Source organism: Macaca mulatta, chromosome 10, assembly GCF_049350105.2.
Source record: "Macaca mulatta isolate MMU2019108-1 chromosome 10, T2T-MMU8v2.0, whole genome shotgun sequence".
Classification (NCBI taxonomy): Eukaryota; Metazoa; Chordata; class Mammalia; order Primates; family Cercopithecidae; genus Macaca; species Macaca mulatta.
Window position 1 is genome coordinate 27,086,774 of NC_133415.1, and position 9,021 is coordinate 27,095,794.

General features: G+C 37.3%; 1 pseudogene; it reads left to right on the forward strand.

The window, feature by feature from the left end:
- The first annotated feature begins 3,819 nt into the window (after window positions 1-3,819).
- On the forward strand, window positions 3,820-8,797 carry LOC100431053 (ankyrin repeat domain-containing protein 30A-like; annotated as a pseudogene).
- The last annotated feature ends 224 nt before the right edge of the window (window positions 8,798-9,021 follow it).

A 9,021-nucleotide genomic window follows, 5' to 3' on the forward strand; every position in this document is an offset into this window, starting at 1 on the left:
TATTGCCTCAATTTCAGAGCCTGCTATTGGTCTATTCAGGGATTCAATTTCCTCCTGGTTTAGTCTTGGGAGAGCGTAAGTGTCCAGGAAATTATCCATTTCTTCTAGGTTTTCTAGTTTATTTGCGTAGAGGTGTTTATAGTATTCTCTGGTGGTGGTATGTATTTCTGTGGGGTCGGTGGTGATATCCCCTTTATCATTTTTTATTGCATCTATTTGATTCTTCTCTCTTTTCTTCTTTATTAGTCTTGCTAGCGGTCTGTCAATTTTGTTGATCTTTTCAAAAAACCAGCTCCTGGATTCATTGATTTTTTGGAGGGTTTTTTTGTGTCTCTATCTCCTTCAGTTCTGCTCTGATCTTAGTTATTTCTTGCCTTCTGCTGGCTTTTGAATGTGTTTGCTCTTGCTTCTCTAGTTCTGTTAATTGTGATGTTAGGGTGTCAATTTTAGATCTTTCCTGCTTTCTCTTGTGGGCATTTAGTGCTGTAAATTTCCCTCTACACACTGCTTTAAATGTGTCCCAGAGATTCTGGTATGTTGTATCTTTGTTCTTGTTGGTTTCAAAGAACATCTTTATTTCTGCTTTTGTTTTGTTATGTACCCAGTAGTCATTGAGGAGCAGGTTGTTCAGTTTCCATGTAGTTGAGTGGTTTTGATTGAGTTTCTTAGTCCTGAATTCTAGTTTGATTGCACTGTGGTCTGAGAAACAGTTTGTTATAATTTCCGTTCTTTTACATTTGCTGAGGAGTGCTTTATTTTCAACTATGTGGTCAATTTTGGAATAAGTGCAATGTGGTGCTGAGAAGAATGTATATTCTGTTGCTTTGGGATGGAGAGTTCTGTAGATGTCTATTAGGTCTGCTTGGTGCAGAGTTGAGTTCAATTCCTGGATATCCTTGTTAGCTTTCTGTCTCATTGATCTGTCTAATGTTGATGGTGGGGTGTTAAAGTCTCCCATTATTATTGTATGGGAGTCTAAGTCTCTTTGTAAGTCTCTAAGGACTTGCTTTATGAATCTGGGTGCTCCTATATTGGGTGCATATATATTTAGGATAGTTAGCTCTTCTGATGAATTGATCCCTTTATCATTATGTAATGGCCTTCTTTGACTCTTTTGATCTTTGATGGTTTAAAGTCTGTTGTATCAGAGACTAGTATTGCAACCTCTGCTTTTTTTTTTTTTGTTTTCCATTTGCTTGGTAGATCTTCATCCCTTTATTTTGAGCCTATGTGTGTCTCTGCGTGTGAGATGGGTCTCCTGAATACAGCAAACTGATGGGTCTTGACTCTTTATCCAATTTGCCAGTCTGTGTCTTTTAATTGGACCATTTAGTCCATTTACATTTAAGGTTAATATTGTTATGTGTGAACTTGATCCTGTCATTATGATATTAGCTGGTTATTTTGCTCGTTAGTTGATGCAGTTTCTTCCTAGCATCGATGGACTTTACATTTTGGCATGTTTTTGCAATGGCTGGTGGTACTGGTTGTTCCTTTCCATGTTTAGTGCTTCCTTCAGGATCTCTTGTAGGGCAGGCCTGATGGTGACAAAATCTCTAAGCATTTGCTTGTCTGTAAAGGATTTTATTTCTCCTTCACTTACGAAACTTAGTTTGGCTGGATATGAAATTCTGGGTTGAAAATTCTTTTCTTTAAGCATGTTGAATATTGGCCCCCACTCTCTTCTGGCTTGTAGAGTTTCTGCCGAGAGATCTGCTGTTAGTCTGATGGGCTTCCCTTTGTGTGTAACCCGACCTTTCTCTCTGGCTGCCCTTAACATTTTTTCCTTCATTTCAACTTTGGTGAATCTGACAATTATGTGTCTTGGAGTTGCTCTTCTTGAGGAGTATCTTTGTGGTATTCTCTGTATTTCCTGATTTTGAATGTTGGCCTGTCTTTCTAGGTTAGGGAAGTTCTCCTGGATAATATCCCGCAGAGTGTTTTCCAGCTTGGCTCCATTTTCCCCCTCACTTTTAGGCACACCAATCAGGCGTAGATTAAGCAATTGAAGATCAAATGAATGAAATGAAACGAGAAGAGAAGTGTAGAGAAAAAAGAGTAAAAACAAGTGAACAAAGCCTCCAAGAAATATGGGATTATGTGAAAGTTTTGTCTTTATATTTAAAGGTTATTTCTTATAGGCATTTTACAAGTAGGTCTTGCTTTTTTGTCCATTCTGACAATCTGCCTTTGAGCAGAGGTTTCTAGACCAGTTTAATTTATAATGTAATCATTGATATAATAAGGGTTGTCTGTCATCATGCTGTTTGATTTCTATTAGTCCCAGATTTTTGCTTTGCTTTTTTTCTTTTTCTGGTTCCTTCTGACTTCTTTAGTAATTTTTATGATATAGTTTTATATGTGTGTGTATATATATGTATAACATTTTTTAGTTATTGATCTAGTTTTATATTTATGATTTAGTCATATCTTTTTTTGGTGTAAGTTTATTTGTTTACTAGGTGTAACTCTTTGCTTTGCTGTCTTAGTGGTTGTTTTAGGATTTATAGTGTATGTATTTACCTCATCACAACCCCACCTTCAAGTAATATTATACCATATCATAGATGGTATAAGAAATTACAGTATATTTGCCTTTCTTTTGTATATTTTGATTTCTTGTCTTCCAGCCATATCCCAGCCTGGATCTGTGGGATTATAGCTTTCGTTTAGAAATAGTTTAGAACATATTTAGCCAATTTTTCCTAAAATTTTTTTTCTTTCTCTACTCCTACCTGTTTGGGGACTTATATATTACCTGCAGGAAGTTTGCTCATAGTTCACTAGTGTCTCAAATTTGTGAATCTTTGCTTTAATGATGGAAAATCAATCTGTGCTCATATCTACTCAGTGTAGCTTTCGTCTCTAGCACTGTAACTTGTATCTCTACAAGGGCAATTTAGTTTTTAAAAGTAACTTCTATTGCCCTACTTCTTGATATTTATTGTAGAATAGAGTTGAGTAACCTATAAACAACTTGATCCTTTTCATTTTTGCTTTTTATGGTGTAAGCTAACTCCCCACACTTGAGGCAAGGCCTTTCTGACTATTCATTTTCCTGTAAAGTCTGAGTCTTCCCAGGTAAATCTATAAAAATAGACAGTCTTCTTGGCACTTGTGTGAGCCAGGTGTGATTTCCTCTTATTTTATAAGTCCTCCCCTTCCACCCCCCTGCTCGGTCTTAGGTAGTTTTCTAGCTCTCATGCAAGCTTCATTATTTTGCTAAATACTGGGGAGGGGTTTCCAGGGGTTTCTTGATGTTGCTTCTGTGTCTCTCTCTCCTCCTCAGTGTTCAGTTCTGTTATGTCTGTCTGCTTTGGTTTTTCCAAGCTTCACTGTAACCAAGAGAATCTGGTAGACCTCACCTCAGTTTTTTCTTCTGTGTCATGTCTTGGAATATCTGTCAAGAGGGATACTTGCCATATTTTATAAAGGTATTTATGTCTAATGAATCTGTAATCTTGTTTATAAAAAGTAATGTCATTTTAATCAGTTAACTCTAAGTGACCTGTCCTCATTGAAGAGTAATTTTGACTGTGGTATTTTTAAAAAATAATTTTCAACTTACAAATTTTTACTGGAGAGCCTCCAGTATTCTTTTCCATAACAGTTGTTGAAGTTACTAGTAACAGAACCTTTCTAACTAGATGTTCTTTTCTCAATATTTTTCAAGTATGTATGTCATTTGGAGGAGATTGGAGTAATAAATACCTGGCAACTATAAAGGAAAAAAATATTCAAGAATGTAGGAATTTTGTTGGAATAATAAACCAATATAGGAAGAAGTAGATCTCAAAGTGAATCCTATTTTCAAGCAAAATGAATTTTAAGATAAGTATATTTAATGGCAGATTGACTTTAAACCAAGAAGAAAAGAGAAAAAATGCTGATATATTAAATGAAGAAATTAGGGAAGAATTAGAAAGAATCGAAGAGCAACATGAAAGTTTGAAGTGAAACAACTTGAACTGACTCTCAGAATACAAGATATGGGATTGAAGACTGTAAGAAATAATTCGAATCAGGTAAATCAATCTTTCATAAAAATTTTATATTTCTGGACAGGGTGCGGTGGCTCATGCCTGTAATCCCAGCACTTTGGGGGGCTGAGGTCGGCTGATCACGAGGTCAAGAGATTGAGACCATCCTGGCCAACCAGCATGGTAAAACCCCATCTCTACTAAAAATACAAAAGTTAGCTGAACGTGGTGGTGCACAACTGTAATCCCAGCTACTCGGGAGGCTGAGGCGGGAGAATGGTTTGAACCCAGGAGGCGGTGGAGCTTGCATGAACCCAGGAGGCGGTGGAGCTTGCATTGAGCTGAGATCGCACCACTGCATTCCAGCCCGGGTGACAGAGCGAGACTCCATCTCAAAAAAAAAAGAAAAAAAAAAAGTGCTGGGATTACAGGCGTGGGCCACCACACCCGGTCAAAAAATGTATATTTCTAACTTTATTTCATCAGTATTACTTTTTTTTTCACCTCTTTTTAAAAATTATTCTTTTAAGTTCTGGGGTGTGTGTGCAGAATGTGCAGGTTTGTTCTATAGGTGCCATGGTGGTTTGCTGCATTCATCAACCCGTCTTCTGCATTAGGTATTTCTTCTAATGCTATCCCTCCCCTAGTCCCCCACCCCCGATAGACTCCAGTGTGTGATGTTCCTCTGCCTGTGTCCATGTGTTCTCATTGTTCAACTCCCACTTATGAGTGAGAACATGTGGTGTTTGGTTTTCTGTTCTTGTGTTAGTTTACTGAGAATGGTAATTTCCAGCTTCATCCATGTCCCTGCAAAGGACATGAACTCATCCTTTTTTATGGCTGCATAGTGTTCTATGGTGTATATATGCCACATTTTCTTTTCTTTCTTTCTTTTTTTTTTCTGAGACGGAGTGTAGCTCTGTTACCCAGGCTGGAGTGCAGTGATGTAATCTCGGCTCACTGCAATCTCCGCCTCCCAGGTTCACACAATTCTCCTGCCTCAGTCTCCTGAGTAGCTGGGATTACAGGCACCCGTCACTATGCCCAGCTAATTTTTGTATTTTTAATAGAGACAGGGTTTCATCATGTTGGTCAGGCTGGTCTTGACTCCTGACCTCGTGATCCACCCACCTCGGCCTCCCAAAGTGCTGGGATTACAGGTGTGAGCCACTGCGCCCAGCCTATGCCATATTTTCTTTATCTAGTCTATTATTGATGGGCATTTGGATTGGTTCCAAGTCTTTGCTGTTGTGAACAGTGCCGCAATAAACATACGTGTGCATGGGTCTTTATAGCAGAATGATTTACAATCCTCTGGGTGTATACCCAGTAATGGGATCGCCGGGTCAAATGGTATTTCTAGTTCTAGATCCTTGAGGAGTCGCCACACTGTTTTCCACAATGGTTGAACTAATTTACGTTCCCACCAACAGTGTAAAAGCATTTCTGTTTCTCCACATCCTCTCCTGAATCTGTTGTTTCCTGAGTTTTTAATGATCGCCATTCTAGCTGGCGTCAGATGGTATCTTCTTACGGTTTTGATTTGCGTTTCTAAATGACGAGTGATGATGAGCATTTTTTCATATATTTGCTGGCTGCATAAATGTCTTCTTTTGAGAAGTGTCTGTCCATATCCTTTGCCCACTTTTTGATGCGGTTGTTTTGTTTTTGTTTTTGTTTTTTTGTTTTTTTTGGTAAATTTAAGTTCTTCGTAGATTCTGGATATTAGCCCTTTGTCAGATGGATAGATTGCAAAAATGTTCTCCCATTCTGTAGGTTGCGTGTTCACTCTGATGATAGTTTCTTTTGCTGTGCTGAAGCTCTTTAGTTTATTGAGATCCCATTTGTCTATTTGGGCTTTTGTTGCCATTGCTTTTGGTGTTTTACTCATAAAGTCTTTGTCGATGCCTATGTCCTGAATGGTATTGCCTAGGTTTTCTTCTAGGGATTTTATGGTTTTATGTCTTATGTTTAAGTCTTTAATCCATCCTGAGTTAATTTTTGTGTAAGGTGTAAGGAAGGGATCCACTTTCAGCTCTCTGCATATGGCTAGCTAGTTTTCCCAACACTATTTATTAAATAGGGAATGCTTTCCCCATTGCTTGTTTCTGTCAGGTTTGTCAAAGATCCAATGATTGTAGATGTGTGTTATTTCTGAGGACTCTGTTCTGTTCCGTTGGTCTATATATCTGTTTTGGTACCAGCACCATGTTGTTTTTGTTACTAATACTACTTTTAATTTACTAATTTTAGTTTACTTTCAATATCCCTTTGATTTAGTATGTATTATTCAGGTCTAAATCAGAGAAAAAATGTCTTAAAATTAACTATGACATTTGTAGCTACCATTATCTTTTGTAAATTATGGCATTCAAATAGTATCTTATTCCAATACAAAGAGCTTTTGAAAATGGTGATAATCCCTACCATATACTTACTGATAATTTGTTGGTAAGTATTTTGTTCCTAGCAACATAGTTTAGTGTATTTTTTCTTTTCTTTTATTTTGAGACGGAATCTTGTACTGTTGCCCAGGCTGGAGTGCAGTGGCACGATCTCAGCTCACTGCAAGCTCTGCTTCTCAGGTTCATGCCATCCTCCTGCCTCAGCCTCCCAAGTAGCTGGGACTGCAGGTGTCCGCCACCACCCCCGGCTAATTTTTTGTACTTTTAGTAGAGATGGTGTTTCACCATGTTAGCGAGGATGGTCTTGATCTCCTGACCTCGTGATCCACCTGCCTCCGCCTCCCAAAGTGCTGGGATTACAGGCATGAGCCACTGCGCCCGGCCTAGTGTATTTTTTCTAGTTAACATTTAATACTCAAACATTATCAAGTGGAAACAAAAGTTATTGCCATAGTAAATAAGCTCATGGTTTTCTAAATGGGGTTCTCTAAATTTTATCTTCTTTACCACTTTTGTTTTGAAATAAGAGACTTTTATATTTAAATATTTATCCAGTAAAATTAACTGATTTTGGTGGAGAAGTACTGGATGTAGACTCAAAAGACCTGGAGAAAATTCTACAACTTATTAATATTTTCAATCTTTTCCTTTCAGAATTGTGATAACTAAAAGTGCTCATTACAATGTCCTAACTAATCAAACATTCATAAACATAATTCTTAAAATTAACTCTTATTTTTTTAAAAATAGAATATCTATAGAATATTCTCAGGACAAAGGAACTGAAAGAACTTCAGAAAATTTTATCTGTCTAAATATATGTAGCACTGAGGATCTTAGTATGGGGTCTTGTGTAGGTTAGACATCAGAGTGTAAACCCAGTTTTCTTATGTAGTCAAATTGATTAATCTTTTATGCTTTTGAGTTTGTTGTTATTTGGGGAAAATTTTTTTCCATTCTGAGGCTCTTAATTCTCGAGTCATTTCTTTTTTACTTTCATGAATTCATTGTCTTCAAATAAATGTTTGAACTTTGGGGAATTTATTCTCTGTAGAAAATTCAGTGGTTCTTCAACTGATACCTGCTTATGGAAACCCTTTCATTTTATGAATACACAAGTTATTCTTTAATTTCAGAGGAACCATGATATGCCATTTTATTGAGTGCTAGTTAATAGTCTGTTTTCTTTTATTTAGTTTTCTCACACTTAGAAAAATGAAAATGATCTCTTACATGAAAACTACATGTTGAAAAAGGAAATTGCCATACTAAAACTGGAAGTAGAGACACTAAAACATCAGCACCAGGAGAAGGAAAATAAATACTTTGAGGACATTAATATTTTCAAAGAAAAGAATGCTGAACTTCAGATGACCCTGAAACTGAAAGAGGAAACTAACACAAAGGGCATCTCAGTACAGTGGGCAGCTTAAAGTTCTGACAGCTGAGAACACAACGCTCAGTTATAAGTCGAGGGAAAAACAAGACAAAGAAATGCTGGAGACAGAAATTGAATCAAACCATCCTAGACTGGCTTCTCCTATACAAGACCATGATCAAAGTATGACATCAAAAAAAACCGGCCGAGCACGGTGGCTCACACCTGTAATCCCAGCACTTTGGAAGGCCAAGGTGGGTCGGATTTCGAGGTCAAGAGATCGAGACCATTCTAGCCAACATGGTGAAACCCCTTCTCTTACTAAAAATACAAAAATTAGCCGCCTGTGGTGGCACATGCCTGTAGTCCCAGCTACTTGGGAGGCTGAGGCAGGAGAATCGCCTGAACCCGGAAGGTGGAGTTTGCAGTGAACCAAGATCGCACCACTGCACTCCAGCCCGGTGACAGAGTCAAAGAAATAACCAAGAACTTGCTTTCCACAGTGCAGGTGATGCTCATTTGCAAGGAAAAATGAATGCTGTTGTGAATAATATAATATATAACAATGAGAAGCTTCATCAACCACTTTCTGAAGCTCAAAAGAAATCCACAAGCCTAAAACTGAATCTCAATTTTGCAGGAGGTGCTCTAAGAGAAAATACATTGGTTTTAGAAGATGCACAAAGAGACCTAAGAGAAACAGTGTCAAGAAAGCTGAACACATATATCAAAATGAACAAGATAATGTGAAGAAACTCACTGAACAGCAGGAGTCTCTGGAGCAGAGATTATTTCAACTACCATGAAAAATATGTGGCTTCCACAGCAATTAGTTCATGGGCATAAGAAAGCTGATAACAAGTAATATTCGGTCTCTTGAGAGGAAAAAGCAACATCATCTCCTAAAAGAGAAAAATGAGGAGATATTGAACTACTGTAACCATTTAAAAGAATGTATATATCAATATGAAGAACAGAAAGAAAGAGAAGTGAGTATCAAAAAATACAAATATTTTTCAACCTTCCTGAAATAAAGTTTAAACTGATGTTTGGCCTTGGCTAAATGCCGAATCTGGTTGAATACATATATAGATGATAAATGTATTTACTTTATCAGCTTAGAAACATGCCTTATTTCCACCAAATGAAAGTTAAAGCTGAGAGAGGTTTTACTCTGAGTAAAGACATTGTGTCACTTATGAAACTTTTAACAGTTTAAAGATTTTTAATAGATTAACATTAATCACATTGGCTTATA